Source organism: Papio anubis, chromosome 9 (assembly GCF_008728515.1).
Source record: "Papio anubis isolate 15944 chromosome 9, Panubis1.0, whole genome shotgun sequence".
Taxonomy (NCBI): domain Eukaryota; kingdom Metazoa; phylum Chordata; class Mammalia; order Primates; family Cercopithecidae; genus Papio; species Papio anubis.
The window spans coordinates 24,623,562-24,643,179 of NC_044984.1; the positions used below are offsets into that span (position 1 = coordinate 24,623,562).

At 40.0% G+C, this 19,618-nt stretch overlaps 1 long non-coding RNA gene across 1 annotated transcript in view; it reads right to left on the reverse strand.

Moving 5' to 3' along the window:
• The window catches only part of LOC116268847, a 40,649-nt gene extending 21,067 nt beyond the window's left edge, over positions 1–19,582 (reverse strand). The window contains exon 1 of the long non-coding RNA XR_004176024.1: positions 15,543–19,582. This is a non-coding gene — a long non-coding RNA (uncharacterized LOC116268847). The remainder of the gene's footprint in view (positions 1–15,542) is intronic.
• Positions 19,583–19,618: the final 36 nt, after the last annotated feature.

Genomic DNA, 19,618 nt, shown 5'->3' on the forward strand with positions numbered 1-19,618 from the left:
TTTGGAAGATATGTGAGTTCAGGAGCATGAGGAAAGTTTGGATACTTTGAAGGTATGAGAAATAATTTCTCTACATTGGGTAAATGAAGCCCAGGAAGGACTCATTTTTTGAGATGTTCACAGTTAGGATTTCTATGTACTTTATAATGTGAAAATAAATGGGCAATATTAGCCTATTAAGCTATCAAATGTTGATTGTTTGTGACCCCAGATGCCACAATTCTTTCCTACTTCACTAATAGAAATACAAACAATGAAATTTACAAGGAAAATCAGTAAAACAAAAGATACATCTGCAGCTCATGTTATATTTTGGTTTATAGAAAAATTACAATAATTATGGGTCATTTACATTTCTGTTTTAAATTTAGAAATGATGAAAACCTGTAGTTGACATAAGAATGATTCCTCCCTCAAAGTGGGCAGCCCAGAGGTATGAAAATCCAAAGAGCTATTTGGTAGTGGTGGTGGTAGGAAACCTCATCCTTGCAAACCCAAACCTACTCTTTTCTTTTCTTTTTTTCTTTCCTTTTCTTTTCTTTTTTCTCTTCTCTTTTCTTTCTCTCTTTTTTTCTGTCTTTCCTTCCTTCCTTCATCTTTCTTTCTTTTCTTTCTTTCTCTCTTTCTTTCTCTTTCTTTCTTTCTTTCTTTCTTTCTTTCTTTCTTTCTTTCTTTGAGACAGGGTCTCACTCTGTTGCCCAGGCTGGAGTGCAGTGGCACAATATAGCTGACTTCACCATCAAACTCCTGGGCTCCAGCAATCCTCCTGCCTCAGCCTCCTGGGTTCCTAGGACCCCTAGGCACACATCAACATGCCCAGCTACTTTTTTTTTCTTGTAGAGATGGGGTCTCACTATGTTGTCTAGGCTGGTCTCAAAGTCCTGGGCTCGAGCAATCCTCCCCCCTTAGCCTCTCGAAGTGCTGAGATTACAGGCATGAGCTACTGCACTTGGCCTTTGCAAACCCTTTCTAACTGGCTCCATCAGTTCTCTGTTTTTCCTATCAGCTGATCTCTAATCACCTTGTATCTGGATTGTTACCAACATCAACTTCTCCCTCTCTTACCTATTGCTGTAAAATTTTTCTTCAGAAAAAACTATGCAAAGATATGCCCATATATTTTGTCACCTATAAATCACCAACTTCTTTTAGTCATGCATTTTTTTTTTTTTTTTTTTTTGAGATGGAGTCTTGCTCTGTGGCCCAGGCTGGAGTGCAGTGGCACGATCTCGGCTCACTGCAAGCTCCGCCTCCCAGGTTCACGCCATTCTCCTGCCTCAGCCTCCCGAGTAGCTAGGAATGCAGGTGCGCACCACTACACCCAGCTAATTTTTTTTATATTTTTAGTAGAGACAGGGTTTCACCGTGTTACCAAAGATGGTCTCGATCTCCTGACCTCATGATCTTCCCCCTTCAGCCTCCCAAAGTGCTGGGATTACAGGCATGAGCCACTACACCTTTAGTCATGCATTCTTTTATGCAAAAAACAATTGTTGATTCCTATATAGAAAAGTCTGAAGATAACAATATTTTATAATCACCAATGTAATCTGATGAATAAAATGCCCTCATATAAAATTAACATGAAGCTTTTAAAACAGCTCTTTCTGCATGTCTCTCCTTATAGATTAAACTTCTATCTGATGGGAAAAGTTGTGTGATATACGACATCTGAATTTCTTGAGAGTATGAAGATTTAGTGAGCCAAATAAGAAAATCATTCTCCTCCCTTGTGTACAGAGAAGTGACTCATGTCTGCCTCGCATTAAGATTGTAAACTCCTAGTGGAAACTAACCTCCTGTGTATTAATCATCTCACAATATCCAATAAAATGATACACATATAAAGTTATATAATGATAATCGTCTGATTATTTGTTAACAAATAAACTTAAAAAGATAACAATAATAGCTGACTTTGACTATGTTCAGGGTATCAATCACTACGTACACATTTTTTTTTCACATTTATTGTTAACAATATCCCTAGATAATGACTCCAGGGGATCTTTATCCCCAAATACAGATGAGGGAGCTGAGGATCTGATAAGACAACTTGTCCAAGGCCACTTGAACCCAGTTCCGTCTGTGCCCTTAGTCACCATGCTTTCCCGAAAGAAAGTGCCTTTGGCAAAAAATTTAAAAATTAAAAACAGGGAAGAGTGTTATCACAAGAGCTGACTGATCATCAACAAAAGACATTTTTCAATTTCCACCTCAACCACTGGCCACTGAAAGCCCCGCAGTAAATTAGACACCCACTTTGAGGCATTCTCCCGACCACATTATCATGATAACAGAGTTGTTTTCTTTCATCTCCCATCATTTCAGGAAGAAGTCATGTTCTGCAAAGAAAAGCTTTGTTGAAAAGATATACAGCACTAGGCTTTCTCAGTGAGAATTTATGTCCTATAAGGACTAAGGCCAAAAATGGAGATGACAGCCTACATTCTGCGCCTAAACCTGGGGACCTAGATTATGCATTGGCAGGAAGGTCCATCTTTGCATTCAGAACAACAAATATTTAAAATGCAAAATGCCCACAGTAAATTCCACAAATATAGGGGCAGGAGGCATTAGTACACAATCCATCACAATCTTAAAATGTGAGTCCCCATAATGAATCCAAACAAAATTTTATGGCAGTTCAAACAAGGAAAATACTATTTGAGCAGGTGTTCAACCTTCAAGCACCCAGCTTAGGCACTCCTTTGTAACACTGTGTCCCTAGGCTTTAGGTCTATTTCGGAAAAGTGATTAAAGACAAGTTCTTCCCTGAAATTAGGGCCTGGGGATCACAGCCAGTGAGGCCTTCTGTCCCATGAGCAAAGACTGGGTGATGAAGCCTCAGCTGTTTCACCAAATTGTAGAATCGGAGTTGTTATTTTACTGATTAATGACAGTTTCCTATTTCCATCAAAGTCAGTCAGAAGGAAGTAGATTTAAACTGCAAGAGGAGTGATTAGGTACTTAAGTGAAAACAAAAAAAAGTCCTAAAATTAGCAACTAATGAAAATAGTCACCATTTATTGAGCACTTGCTGTTGGTCCAGCACCACTTAGGCACTTTTTTTTTTCCTCCTTTTTTTTTTTTTTTTTTTTTTTATAGACAGGATCTCACTCTGTCACCAGGCTGGGATGCAGTGGTGTGATCCTAGCTCACTGCAGCCTTGACCTTCTGGGCTTAAGCAATTCTCCCACCTCAGCCTCCTGAAGGATTGCTTGAGCTCAGAAGGCTGGAATTACAAGCACACACCACCACACCTGGCTAATTTTTAAAAATTTAAATTTATTTATTTATTTATTGTAGAGATGGGGGTCTCACTATTTTGCCAGGGCTGGTCTCGAACTCCTGGCCTCAAGCAATTCTCCCACCTCAGCCTCTGAAAGTGCTGGGATTATAGGCATGAGCTACTGTACCTGGCCTGTTAAGCACTTTCTAAGACATACGTTAATACTCATAAGACTCTGCATGAGTAAGTAATTCTCCTTTTTTTGGATGAGGACATTGAAACTTGAAACAGTAAGAATTTTGTTCAAGCTCAGACTTGCCACTCAAATTGGTCAAAAAGTCATATTCTTTTTACCACAGGAAATGTGTCAAGTGGTAGACTTTGGAACACTGGCTTTATACAAAAATAAAAGATATTGTATTTGAGGCTGTGCGTGATGGCTCACACTTGTAATCCTAGCACTTCGGGAGGCCCAGGCAGTTGAATCATTGAGCCCAGGAGTTTGAGACCAGCGTGGGCAACACAGTGAAACTCGTCTCTAAAAAAAAAAAAAAAATTTGTCAGGTATAGTGGCATGCACCTGTAGTCCCAGCTACTCAGGAATCTTATGTGGGAGGATGGGTTGAGCCCAGTGGACAGAGGTTACAATGAGCCCAGATCATGCCACTGCACTCTAGCCTGGGTGAGACAGTCAGACCTTGTCTCAAAAAGAAAAAAAAAAATTACATTTGGAATAAATATGTTTGAGAAATACTGGGTTAAACAAAGTTTAAACAAATTACTTCACTATCAACTTTTTCAAAATGTCCTGGTAATGTACATCATGAATCCCCAAGGGAGGATTCTACTGTCTAACACCTCACATTTTCCAAAACTATTTTTGTTACAGAACACCTTTATTTCTGCTATAACTTAAATCTCTAAAAATTCATATTGTGTAGGACAGAATTTAGGAAAATCTGTACTACACAAACCTGCCTTGAATTTTCCTTCAGTAAAAACCTTCTGAAAAGTAAGATCATTGGTTCACAGAATCACAGAAACATGACAGCTCAAATTCTCAGTGGCTGCGTGATCTCCCACATTCCCAACGTGTAGTAACACATTCCTGGTTTGTCTGAGCTGGTGAACACCCCGATGGGTGACTGATACCATGACCACACAATTCCTGAATGTTGGGAAACTCTCTACTTGCTAACCTGTCTCCTTTCCCCTCCAAGTTATTTCCTGAAGTCAATTCTTGCCACCAAAGAACAGTGAAACAAGTCCCTCACTACAACTAAGCCACCGTGTATTGCATTTGCTGACTCTGCACATTGAAGCCATTCTTCACTAGCTTGAAGGTTGCAGGTTGTAGCTACTCAATTTCTGGATGTAGTTAGGTGTGAAAAATAGGAGGGTGAGGAAATTCTAGATTAAGGATTCTTTGTCCACACCCCAAGGGCACAGTAAATGACTCTATCCAGTGTCACAGTGTCCCGGACCCTCTGCCCTTGGATATCTCTCACACCCGTCTTTGTATGCATGAAAGGAAGACTTGGTGTAGTCACTGTGGAGGTAAGTAGCATGGCTCCCACACCTGTGCGAGTGTTCCCTTCAGCTGCTTTGTGATGCAACCTTCAAAAGCAATGCTGACATGAATGATGCCCAAGGATTAAGGGAGGATGTGTTGCAAAATAGACATGATTTGCATTGTATCAACCAAAAGAAGACTGCAGGTTCCCCGCTGCGCCACACAAACTTTCTTTTTAGTGGTAAAGTGTTTCCCTACAAAAATGCTCTACAGATGCTCCTCCACTTACCATGGGGCCACATCCCATAAACGCATTATAAGTTAAAAATACCGTAAGTCGAAAATGCAGTTCCCACATCAAAGCTACAGAACATCATAGCTTAGCCTACCCTATCTTTAAATGTGCTCAGAACACTTACAATTAGCCTGCAGTTGGGTAAATCGTTTACCACAAAGCCTAGTTTATAATAAAGTGTTGAATAGCTCATGTAATTTATCTAATACTGTACTGAAAGTGAAAAACAGAATGGTTGTACAGGTACCATGATAAAGTCCAAAAATCGTAAGTCCAACCATCTTAAGTTGCGATCATCTGTATACTTCATTACGCTTTTTTCTTTTGTGAGACAGAATCTTGCTCTGTGGCTCCCAGGCTGGAGTACGGTGGCATGATCTGGGCTCACTGCAACCTCCATCTCCTGAGTTCAAGGGAGTCTTGTACCTCAAACTCCTGAGGAGCTGGGATTACAGATATGCACCACCACGTCTGGCTAATTATTTTTGTATTTTTAGTAGAGACGGAGTTTTGCCATGTTGGGCAGGCTGGTCTCAAACTCCTGGCCTTATGTGATCCGCCTGCTGTGGCCTCCCAAAGTGCTGAGATTACAGGCATGATCCACCACTCCTGGCCTTGTCTATATATTTCCCCTCTTTGATAATAAGGTAATTGCAGAAAGGAAACAAACAAATGAAACATAATGTAGAAATAACTGATGTAATTTGTTCTTTGCATGTCTGAAACCTGGAAGCCTATAAGTATAATCCTACACTTGTCCATAGCAATTTCCCAGAGGTCAGTAGTTTTGTCATTTATGTCTCTAATCCTTGCAGTTTCCAACTCAGTAATTGGCACTTAGTAGGCACTCAGAAAAGGTGAAAATGAGTAAATGAATTAAATTACCCCAATTGCTTGATTCAAAAGTAAAAAGTAGAAAAAAATAATTGTTTAATAAATAGGCTTTCACCAATTTCAAATAAGACCTCTTCTTGGATACAATTTAGGTATTCTATAAAATCTAGCATGACTATTAGTGCTGTGGAAATACAATATTCCATTTAAGATTCTTAAGTAGGAATTTAGTAAAAGTGACTTTCTGCCTTCAATACAGAACTTGCCCAAATTATCCTACACCTATGTTCTCTTTTTTTTTTTTTTTTTTTTTGAGACGGAGTCTCGCTGTGTCGCCCAGGCTGGAGTGCAGTGGCCAGATCTCGGCTCACTGCAAGCTCCGCCTCCCGGGTTCACGCCATTCTCCCGCCTCAGCCTCCGAGTAGCTGGGACTACAGGCGCCCGCCACCACGCCCGGCTAGTTTTTTGTATTTTTAGTAGAGACGGGGTTTCACCATGTTAGCCAGGATAGTCTCGATCTCCTGACCTCGTGATCCACCCGTCTCGGTCTCCCAAAGTGCTGGGATTACAGGCTTGAGCCACCGCGCCCGGCCCTGTTCTCTTTCTTAGAACTAAAAATATATTGACACTCTAATTCATGATTATTTTTAAATAAGCAGAGAAAAAAGAAACACACTTATGCACACATGGCATCATCCCAAACATACTTACATGAGGATGTGAAAGGTATTTCCAATTAATATTAAACAATATTTCTGACATAGGTGTTCATGATATTTCAAGGGCAATCTGAGGCCATGAGATTTTAGGCTGGCAACTTCCATGAAGATCCACTCATAAGCCCTCTCCCTCTTCATTTAATAAGCAAGGGAACGGTAACCTTCAGGGGTACACTAACAAGCTAAGGCGACACAAGAACTTACTGGGAAATTCAGGACTGAAACCGAGTTTCCTAGTTTCCAGCACAGAACCCCAAGTTGTTTATCTCCAGAGTTGACCTTCCAGCTTTTCCAGACCAAATCAACTCCACTCCTGTTGACCTTAGGAGCCACTTCCAGTGGATCAAAGAATCAGTCTTATTAGAAACAGAGCATTTTTGTTGTGGTTTGGTTTGGTTTTTCCTGAAAACCCATTGCTTCATGGCATTCCTTCTTGGAGCTTTGGCCGTAATACATTTGCCTCTAGCAAACAGAGATCTTATTTCTGTCCACAAGAAGCAAGACCACAAGGCAACTCTTTGAAAGTGAACCTTGAAAGGAAGGTTTGCCTGATAACCACATGTGGATAATGAATAGAGTAGTAGCTTTAATAGTGAATTAATCCTTCAAGAATCTCACTAGAAGCACACCAGGCTTTTCTTCTATTATTTAAATAACTTTTAAAGGTTTAACTAAATCATTTATAGAACATTTCCCATTATGTTTTAGCATGATAAAATATCTTAAACAGGCAACTCAACAGAGCTAATCAAATTAGATGGTCTTAAAAGGCAGAGTAACGAAGTTATGGCAATAAGGAAGAAAACAAAATGCTTCATCCAGGACCCAGACTCCAACTATAGCTGTATTTTTTCTTTTTTTTTTTTTTTGAGACGGAGTGCAATGGTGCAGTATCGGCTCACCGCAAACTCCGCCTCCTGGGTTCAAGCGATTCTCCTGCCTCAGCCTCCTGAGTAGCTGGGATTACAGGCATGTGCCACCACGCCCAGCTAATTTTGTATTTTTAGTAGAGACGGGGTTTCTCCACATGGGTCAGGCTGATCTCGAACTCCCAACCTCAGGTGATCCACCCGCCTTGGCCTCCGAAAGTGCTGGGATTACAGGCGTGAGCCACCACGCCTGGCCAGCTGTATTCTTAATAACAGTTCACTTGGTGGTGACTTTAATAGTACAGTAACTTACAGAGAATCGTAAGGTGGTGCATGATGAGAATATTGGGTTTAATGTACCCATTAAACAAGCTTTATTTATTTTATTAACATATTTATTTGGTTTATTTTTGCCACATACTGTGGTATTTTATCAGAATTGTTTTTGCCAGAATAAAGACAGCCCTAAAATAATCTAAGTAACATCCTTAGTGAGGAAAAAAGAATTTTTCTTGAATTATAGTATTTCCTGGCACAAAACAAGTTAATGCCAGGGATCTACTGCTTCAGAGATATTTTCCACCTCTTCAGGTTTAAAGGAATCAACAGATGGAGGGAAAAGAGAAGTGTGGCCAGAAGTCCCCAAGTCACACCAGACCTGCATTCGGAGCCCTGGCGTCCCTTCCTACCTGGGAAAGAAGGATGGGCTTGGCTGATGCAGCGGGACAGGTCAGTTCTTCGTCCGGTCACTTAATGTCTGCCAGCTGGGGCAGGACTCCAGAGCCAGCAGTTTATCAGCCATGAGGCTCTTGGGAGCTCTCACCATTGAGGAATGGGCCCTGAGGGAACAGAACACTATCAACTCCACCCTCTGACTTCTGCTTCCTATTAGGACTCCTTTTAACAGGAGAAATGACTTCCTAGCGGTTGGGCATGTTCTAATTTATTCTTTATTTGCTGGCTGTTGAATTGAATGGGAAAATCCACCATGAGAACACCGTAGCAACACTGAAAGGTCATCTGTCTCATCAAAGTCTGTTCTTTCATACACTCTCTCTACCTAGAATTTCTCTAATTATTACTTAATAATCCTAGCATTTGGTCTCTGCATGAAGCACCTGTTTTGGCAAAGTTCAAAAGGCCTCTGTCCTCACTAAAAAGTGATCCATTTGGAGGGGTTCATTTCTGGTAATTACAAAGTTGTTATTTCCATTGTCAGCATACTCAATTTAAGCAATTGTGAAACATGCATATACATTTTAAGAGTCCAGATCTCCAAGGGTCACTTTGAAGAAATTTTTCAGCAGAACTGCATAATTTCCATTGAAGCAGAAGAATACCTTTTCAATAATAGAGTACATACAATCGTATATTTTTTTCCTGAGGAATAATGTTTATTTTGATAACTACACATGATTATGGATAGTATTATGATTACTATCCATATAAAGCTACATTGATTTTAAAATCTGATTCTAAACAATAGTCAAAGTTTTAGTTGCAGAATAGATCATATGTATTCAGATGCATTTCTTAATGTTCATTTAATTCCTAAGACCTTCAATATTTATATTATGTCTGTCGTCTTATTATTATAAATATATCTAGTTTGACTTTATCTTTTTACTCCATCACTCATGTTTATGGTTATTCGCACATTTTAACTCATTTTGAAATATGGCGGTCAGCTCTGTATTGTATAGGATGTGGACCCCATGAGGGGTCACCGTGGCACAAAGTTAACAGATTCAGATTTACAGCTGGACCGGTCTGCAGGTACTTTTAGGCAGAAGTCCTTCTCTGGTCCCTACCACTGCTTTAGCATCCTGTGAGGATCCTTGACTAGATGCCAACAGCCTAATAAACTGCAGGTGCCAGTATGTGACACAGGTATTTGGCAACATCTCAGATGAAGGGAGCAAAGCACAGTGGAATATGACTTTGAAGTCAGACTCAGGTTTAAATCCTGCTCTGACACAATCTGCAAAAGAACCTTGGGCAGGTTATTTTACAGTTCTCTGACTTCCTGAGATAAAATTAATCATAAAGAGTTATAGTTGGATTTAATATGGGTGGCTGTACAGGGCAGTGGTGAAAGACCTCGCTTCCTAAGTTCCAGTCCTGCTTTCCCATTTTCTAGTTGCTTCACCTTGGGCAAATTAACATAAATCACTCTCAGTCTTGGTTTCTTCATCTGCAACATGGGGATAGTAAATGTTACTTCTCATAGTGTTTTAGAAAGATAAAATTTTTTAAATGAAGGAAAACCATGTTTCACATGGCACATAGTAAGCACTCAATATTGGCTATTTATCTTTTACAAACAATTATCTTAAGTGTCTAGTGTTAGTAGCTATGCAATACCCTGGCGTCCAGTGTCTCTTTCATGACCCTACGGTGTCTCAGTTCTCTATCTGTTTTCTAAGACCAGGAAGACATAATTACAAGGATAAGAATAATTGCAGAGCTGATGAAAGGGATTTATATTTATAAAATGTTTTAGAAATACACTTTATTGTTCAACTACATAGGTCTTATTTTTAAGCCTTTAAAATTATTTCTATATTTGAAATATTAAATCCTTAGGCCATGTATTCTGAAAAAAGTGTACTTAAGTTATTTTCTCTACCTAAATATCTATGTTTATTTTTTACTGAAAGAGTTGTAGCTGGTATAAACACTTAGCAATCAAGCTACTTTGAAAACGTTTTCTATTTTCATTAAATAGTGTTTATCCTAAAGAGAAATGCTTAATGCCTTCAGCATTACTTTTAGAATAATACATATTTATGACATAATAGTATGCCACTTTTGGAACTTTTTTACATTTATGTTTCCAAAAAATGCTATTTACATAATTTTTCCTCAAGCATTTGTGTAATTCTCTAAAGCACATTCTTTGATGATTTTACATGTACATATTCCTTTCATCTTCTAATAGCAGATTTGTTTATCTCTTCATTCAATCAGAATATTTTAGATGAATATTGAAATAATTATTGGCTTTAAAAAAAATCATGTAATCAACAGCAGGGTATGGCTGCAAATTATATCCATATTTCATCAGTTTTAAAATATACTCATTCTTTATAGCAAATTTCATACAGATAGCTTTTTAAATTACCTTTGACACGTAATTTAAGTTTATAAATGACACATAGTTTAAGTTTATAAATAAAGGTGGCTTAACTCTGCTACTATATAAAGAAAACTTATCACCATTTTCTAAACTTCAGAAATATGGAGGACATTTCTATTTACTATGGTACATGATTTATGTATTATATATATTACTTGTGCATATTATATATATATTATATATTAAATTAGCATCAGGATATGTTATTAATGTCTTCAAGGTACCATCTTTCTTTGATCCATGTTCAAATCATCATCTCTTTTCATCCTCTCCCTTCTGCCATCATCACTACTGGCCATGGTTCTTGTACCATTCATAACCCTTCAATAATTATTATAGAAGACACTAAGGCATTCTGTGCTTCTGTGCTCTGCATCCCTTCTCAAAGTCTCTCTACCCTGTCCTAGCCTCCATCCTTATCCCAACACACACACATACACAGCATTTCCTCACGTCCATGGCTACTGTGAGGGTTGCCTTAACCATATTTAAAAATGTATGTGTTGGCCAGGTGTGGTGGCTCACACCTCTGATCCCAGCACTTTGGGAGGCTAAGGTGGGAGGATCGCTTGAGCCCAGGAGTTTGAAACCAGCTTGAGCAACATAGTGAGACCCCATCTTTCCAAACACTTTAAAAATTAGCCAGGTGTGGTGGTGCCTATCCATGGTCCCAGCTACTTGGGAGGCTGAGACGGGAGGATTGCGTAAGCCTGGGAGATAGAGGCTGCAGTGTGCTGTTACTGCACCATTGCACTCCAGCCGGGGCAACAGAGTGAGACCCTTGTCTCAAAAAAAATATATGTTATTTGGTGTTGTGTTTACACATAGGTAAATTACACATATATAATAAAATATATACATATTAGTTTACACACACATAGATCTTGTTGGGAGGTCCTAGCCAGACAGCAGAAAGGCTTACATACCCTTGACTGAAGAATGATCCTTCTCTATCAGGAAAGGCCATCCTCTTTGACCAAGCAGCCTCAAGAGAGATACGCATGGAGCTGTGAGAAAGGGGACACCCGCCTAGCCGGCCAGATCTGCTGAATCAACCCTGGCCATCAAATGGGTGACAGATGTCTCAGCCAGATGACTCTCACATCCACATCCACATACATCTTTCCATATGTTCATGTGAAATAATGTAATCATATGATATACACACAATTTTGTTCCCTTCTCTTTGGTCAAAAATTGTATTCCTTCCAGATATTAATATGGTACTAGAGGAAGCTAAATGCCCTTTTCTCAATGACCACTGCAGCCTGAGAGCAAATTGATGTTGTTCACAGACACTTTTTTGTGTACATATTTAGTTGGTGTAAATACTTTTGCACCAACCTAATAGTATTTTCCAGAACATAACTTGGAGCAGGGCAGGAGATGGAAATAGAGGAAGGGCACACACTCTCTTGGGTATTTCTTTATATGTACAGCTTCAGCCTCCATAGATGTTAGGTTTGAATGTTCTTCTCCACTGCATTTAGATTATGTCAAAGGGAGTCAAAGTTAGTAAACATAGACTGTGAGAAAGTCAATCTCTTTTAAACATAAGTGCAGAAACCATTTTATCCCTAGTTCCCCAGATAATCAGCACTCAATAAATATAGATCAGGTGACTGACTGGATGAATGAATATAGTGCAATTTTGGTCCAGGTAAAAATGAAAAGTGGAGAGGGAGAAATTGTTCTTCATTTTCAGAGATGCATGGCTATGTATTCTGAAGACCGAGAAGACAATCTGGTAGCCTAGAAATTGACAATCATGAAAAAAGGGAACTTGACAACTTTTCCATTAGGGACTCAGCATCGCGATCTGGTTTCAGAACCCTAGACAGGGGCTGAGATCAAATAAATCAGTTCAGGAGAGATCAGTGACTCTAAACATACTCCTACTCCTTAATCAGTAAGCTTGCAAACCAATGAAAATTTTGTGCTTAACTGTGACCTCAGTCTACAGAGAAAGCTGCAGGCTCCACAGAAAATGTGTAAGAAATGGGTCTTGTAATGGTATTATCAATATTCCACTGATCACAGTGACCTTACCTTGTATTAATGATTGCTTATGATGAATGACATACTAAAGGTCAATAAAAACATCTTCCATGTATAAACTTCATTGGGAGCTACTATCACCTTTAAAGAAAGTGTCATTCAGCAATCTAACCTTCTTTGTAGTCCTTCTGGAAGTGGGTGGCCACTTAAGACTATCTGGACACAGGAAGCTTAGGATACAATTGACCAGGCAGCTCTTTAGAAAATAGAAATCTGGCTGACCTTCCTGATCTCCGTTGACTCTGAGTTTGTTTAGACTGATGCATTTGCATACATTCCATGCAGCTTACTTTTTTCCCCCTAACTTGGTAATAAAAACATGGCAAGATGGAAAACACACTACATTCATGCATTTTAATGTCCTAATATTTGTTAACTTGGAATGAAATATAAAATATATCCAGTTTTAGCACCCTAGCAAGCTGAATGCCTTGGCCATCTGTTCATTTCTTGCTTTTATACATCTTAGCCATTTCACTTCTGCTTCTAATTGTAACTGCCACTTTTATGCTGATGGCACAAATCCTGAGACCCTTTTAATGCCACTTTCAGGCCTCCTTGGCTCATCTAAAATGATGGCTTAATCTCAATTGCTTTTAAATTTATTTTAAACCCAAGGGGTTGATCTAAATAAACAGGTGTTCTTGAATAACACAATTCCATTTTCTTTATCTGACTTCTTGTTTTATTTTTCACATTGGCTACCCAAGTCCATGATATAGTCCATGGTCCTCAGGACTATATCATTTTTCTTTCATGTCTTACTCTCTCCATTCCACTGCAGCTGAAGCTTTCAATCACATTATCCTATTGCACATTATAATTTTGCTTTCACACTGCCATGTACTCTGTTTAATTAAATAATTTGTTGACACACTCAGATTTCTATTTACCCTAGTCTGCGAGTTCCAGCCAAGATAATTACATCCAGGGCTTCAGGACCTCCCTACGGTAAAATGTTGAAGTAGGGAACATTTGTCTTTAGCTGTCTCCCACAGGATTTACCAACTTGGTATCTTCTCTTCTCTCCTCACGTTCCCTCCTCCCTCCTTCCCAGCATGTGAAGTGATTATCCATTTTGGCTCTTCCTATCCATTCCTGATTTTAAATCCTTTTCCCCATTATCTTTAAACCTAATTGTAAGTCTATGTCTCTATCCAGCTTAAAAATACAGGAAAATTAGCAAAACTCCAATCCTCTGATTCCCACTAACATATCAGTAAATAAGAAAACTGTTGGTTCTTAAGCATTTGAGCTAGTTCGACCATGTTGAGGGAAAAAAGTACTTACCAAGTGCTAACTATATTCAAGGCACCATGGTAGGTGCTAGGAGTGTGGCAAGGGATAAGGCGCCAGTCCCTGAACTCCCAAAGTGTGGAGTCTCCTAGAGAAAACAGACACAGGCCAGGCACAGTGGCTCACACCTGTAATCCCAGCAGTTTGGGAGGCCGAGGTGGGCAGATCACCTGAGGTCAAGCATTTGAGACCAGCCTGGCCAACACGGTGAAACCTCATCATCACCAAAAAATACAAAAAATAGCTGGTTGTGGTGGCGCGTGCCTGTATTCCTAGCCCCTGGGGAAGTTGAGGTGGGAGGATTGCTTAAACCCGTGAAGCGGAGGTTGCAGTGAGCTAAGATCGTGCCACTGCACACCAGCCTGGGCAACAGAGCAAGACTCTGTCTAAAAAAAAAGAAAAGAAAAGAAAAAGAAGAGAAAACAGATACAGACAACGAATATTACAATATTGCATGATGAGTTCCGTGACAACACATACACCAACTTTGGATGCATAGACAATGGCCAACTGCTCTCAGCCACCCTCCATTCATCTATCTAGTCTGTTTTCTTTTTGAAGTGGGTATTTTTTTTTTATTAAGACTTCAATGAATAGCAATTGCTAACAGTTACTGAGAAAATATTATGTACCAGGGATTAATCTAAATATACTTCATATATTAACTCATCTAATTCTCATAAATTAGCCCAGTAAGTTGATGCTTATACCCTCATTTTGTAGATAATAAAACCAAGGCACAGAAAGAGTAAATTGCTTTCTCAAAGTTAGACAGTGAGTGTTAAAGATATAACTCAACTTCAGGCCAGGTGCAGTGGCTCATGCCTGTAATCCCAGTACTTTGGGTGGCCAAGGTGAGCAGATCATTTGAGGTCAGGAGTTCTAGACCAGCCTGGCCAACATGGTGAAACCCCGTGTCTACTAAAAATACAAAAATTAGCCGGGCACAGTGGCGCGTGACTGTAATACTAGCTACTCGGGAGGCTGAAGCAGGATAACTGCGTGAACCCGGGAGGTGGAGATTGCAGTGAGCTGAGATGGCACCACTGCACTCCAGCTTGGGCAATACAGCGATCACTCATTCCATTTGACTCTAGAACAGTGCTGTCCAAAAAAACTTTTGAGTGATGGTCAAAATTTTCCAAATCTGTTTTGCCTAATACAGGGGCCATTAGTGTGAACATCTGAAATGTGGTTATTGGCAACTGAGGACCAGAATGTTTAATTTTATGTAATCTTTGCTGATTTTTTTTTTTTTTTTTTTTTTTTTGTGACGGAGTCTTGCTCTGTCGCCCAGGCTGGAGTGCAGTGGCACGATCTCAGCTCACTGCAAGTTCCACCTCCTGGGTTCACGCCATTCTCCTGCCTCAGCCTCCCGAGTAGCTGGGACTACAGGCGCCCGCCACTGCGCCCGGCTAATTTTTTGTATTTTTAGCAGAGACGGGGTTTCACCCTGTTAGCCAGGATGGTCTCAATCTCCTGACCTTGTGATCTGCCCACCTCGGCCTCCCAAAGTGCTGGGATTACAGGCGTGAACCAACGCGCCCGGCCTAATCTTTGCTAATTTTAATGGACATAGCTCCTAACCTGCAGGTCTCCTCCTGGTCACTAGGCTCTACTCCTCTGCAGGGCATAAGATGAGGTGAAAAAGAAGGAAAAGTCCAGGCAAAGACATCTAGTGGGGCTTTCCATCAGAGATGTCAACAGCAGAATGGTCTGGTCTAGAAAACACTTTAAGACCTGAAAAAATAAAAGGTGGCATAATGAGTATGGACTTGAAATTTAAAGGATGACACCTCATATCAGTGACCTTTCATCAAGGCACTTTCATCTACCAACAAAAGATACAAGTTAACATCAGCCTTGTTCCTTCTGACACTTAAGAGAAATCATGGTAAGGCTCTATAATTAGACCTTAAGAGTGGAATTTAAATACTATATTTTATTTTAAGCACTGTGAATTCCCAGGCAAACAGAGACAAATCCAAAATACAAGTTTAAAAAGAAGATAGATGAAGCTCTCAATATGGGCATAATAATAAGATTGATCCTGATAATATCATTTATCAAACATCTATAAGTCTAGTAAGCAACTTCAATACATATTGTATTAAATTATCATTTTGTCCCTACAAGTCTGTAAGATGGGAATTACTGTTTTCATTTTGCAGATAGAAACATAAAGGCACAGGGAGGTTATGGCATTTATGCAAGGTCACATGTCCTGTAAGTAGTGGAACCATGATTTGAGCCTTATCAGTCTGGGTCCAAAGTCTATGCTTTCTCCTCTGTGTAAATAATCTTTTTGCTAAAATTGCCTCACAAAGCATTGATATCTGGGTGTCCAATCTCAGTCTCTAGTCTCAGCTTCAGTATCTGTCGCCTGGCTTACATGGTAATACTAATAGAAGACATTGAAAAGATTACCCAGGAGGTGCTCTATAAATGCTAATTTTCCTTTATAGCTCATTTTCAATACCCCAGATCGACCTCCTTGTTACAAGGTTTCATCCTTGTCACTGAAAAATTCTAAAGAGTGCTGGTAGGATCAGGCGTAAATGCCCCAATCTGTCACAGAAGTAATCTGATTCCACCAGTTCGCAGAGGTGCATTGAGTGGTCAGTGTCAATGTAAAACCTCCACTGCCATTCTGCTGCCTCCCTCACCACCCGCAGGCATGGGCAGACCCCTGCCTTATGCCCTTCTTGGGTCTGGAGTTCCCTCATTTCTCTCCACCTATCCAAAGTCCATTTGTCTGACAAAATCCAGGTCAAATCCCTTCTTCCACAAAGCCCCTCTGACTACTCCAGCACCCACACTCTCTCTCAGGCGAGGACCCTGTCACTAGTTAGGGTCATCGTCACACATTTTTATACTTAACCCTATGTTGTGCTGTTATCAAGTTCTCTCATGCACATATTTCTTGACTCTCCAATGAAAAACCACAAGATGCTGAAGAGCAGGAATACACTTTTAAAAATCACTTTGAAAGCTACAAAACATATTTGGTATCCATTTGGAAATCAGGGAATATTACAAAGAGCATATGCGATGACCAGGAGGGTAGGACTGACCACAGCCTCTAGTTTGTGTCTTCCCATTCAACTGTGATCTTTTCAGGAAGAGTGCATTCCTGATTGATTTTTGTACTTTCCTAAGTGTCTCCAGTATCTTTCTAGCATTTTCAAATAGTGAATGCTCAGTAAGTATCTATTAGTAATATTTATAACAAATTGTGTGCCAGGCACTGTAGAAAAATGATGTTTATGAATCATCTCACTCAATCCTCCCAGGCAGGAGTAACAGGTACACGGGGCGCTGTCCAGATCTCCTCTGAAAAACTGAGCCTCTCATTCCCCGGCTCCCAGCAATGTTGCCGGCTGCGTTACTCTCCAGGAATTGCACTCAGCTGTCACTCAGCGTTGGTTTTCTTCCCTCACTGACTGATCCCAGGGTTTAAAGGTCCAGCCCACTTGCCTCAGGTGGGCGACTCTAAAGGGCCCTCTTAGCTCCTCGATGCCACATGGGATCAGCTGGGGCTTTTGTGGGCACTGCATTGTAGTTCAATTCCCAGCTCTACCGAATCCTGCTTCCTTTATTCCCACAGATGTGGATTCCAGGGCATCCACACCGAACCCCCTGCATGCAAATCTCTACCTCGGAATCTATTTCCCAGGGAACTTGCCTAAAACAGTAGGTGTTACTAGTATCATTATTCTCATGATACAGATGAGGAAAGAGAGGCTTAGAGAAGTTAAGTAATTTGATCAAATGTAAGCACATAGTGCAAGGGGGTGCAGGGCAGAGCGGATGAGCCAGCCCTGAGCTCTTACCAAGATGTGCTGCCTCAAGAGCCCATGCGTGCACAAACTCAGTAGTTTTCTATTTAACCTAACTAGACAGAGGAGATGGTTGTAAATGTACCCATGCAATATCTAGGATGAACAGGAAAAACAACTTCTTGATGATGAAGAAAGATTGTGAGTCATTTTTCTTTTTATAGAGACAGGGTCTCACTAGGTTACCCAGGCTGGTCTTGAACTCCTGGGCTCAAGCTATCCTCCTCTCTTGGCCTTCCAAAGTGCTGAGATTACAGGCATGAGCCACTGCACCTGGCCCTATTGTGAATGATTTTTAAGCACAACTGTTATTGTGGAATCTTTTCCTTTGAACGAAACAATAATCACGGAAGTCAGGGCTGGGTGTGGTGGCTCATGCTTGTAATCCCAGTACTTTTGGAGGCCAAGGCAAAAAGATAGCTTCAGGTCAGAAGTGTGAGACCAGTCTGAGCCACATAACAAGACCCCATCTCTACCAAAAAATATACAAACCCGCCAGGCATGATGATGTGTATCCATAGCCCTAGCTACTCAGGGAGCTGAGGCGGGAGGATCACTTGAGCCCAGGAGTTGGAGGCTGCAGTGAGTAGTGATTGTACCACTGCACTCCAGTCCGGGTAACAGAAGGATACCCTGTCTCTAAAATGATAATAATAATTATCACAGAAGCCTACAAAGTATTTGGAGGATAATGAAAAATATTGAGAACTCACACCAAGTTCTAGAAACTCTGCATGTGTAGAAGTTCACCTCACTCCCTTATAGATGTAGAACAACTGTGTCTAGAGAACTTGGAAAGGAGTTTGGGTTGAACATTTGCGTGATTTCACAAGGTAAGGAATGGATCCATATCCTTTCAAGATAGTGGTACCTTAAATAGCTAGCCTCTGTACTTAATTTGGATTGAAAAAAAGTTAGGTGCAATAATAGGGTTCTCTTTCCTATGTCTTCATTTTTTCAATTTATCCTGCTCTGTTAGTGTTTATGTGTAGGAAGGAAACAGTTATTTTAATCTAAGAAATATTTATGTCTTATAATCTAGTAATAGAAGAACACAAAAAAGATGTGACCTTGAAAAATATGAATAATTAAAATCAAATTTTGTGGGCCGACTATTTTTCTGAGCATATTTCTGTGTGTGTGTGTGTGTGTGTGTGTGTGAGAGAGAGAGAGAGAGAGAGAGAGAGAGAGAGAGAGAGAGAACGAAAGAGAGAAAGATAGGTGGAAAGGAGGGAGAGCCTTTTTTCATAACCATTTTTCCTAACTTAATATTTTAATTGAGATATATTCTAGCACAATTCTACACTAGTTTGGATAAAATACATACCTGACAGACATGGGAGATGGTAAAAGGCCTTCTTGGTTAAGTACTTTCTAAGAGGAAAGATTCAGCTGACTCTGAAGCCCAAATAAAATAATGCTTGCACCCTACAATATTTGTGCCCATTTTGAATTTACATAAATTCTTTAATACCATGCCTTAATTTATCTTCTTTTCTTAAAACATTTCACAACATTAAGATCATTTTTTCCCTAATTTCAACCCACGAACTAATTCAACAAATGTGTGTTATCTCCTACATGCCAAGCACTATACAAAATGGTTGAAAAAACCTTCACACCAATTATGGCCTAAAATTATAAACCCAAAGCCACTTAACCTCTTTGGATGTCTGTATTTATATCTTCAAAATAATGGCCGGGCATGGTGGCTCAAGCCTGTAATCCCAGCACTTTCAGAGGCCAAGGCGAGTGGATCAGGAGTTCGAGACCAGCCTGGCCAATATAGTGAAACTCTATCTCTACCAGAAAATACAAAAATTA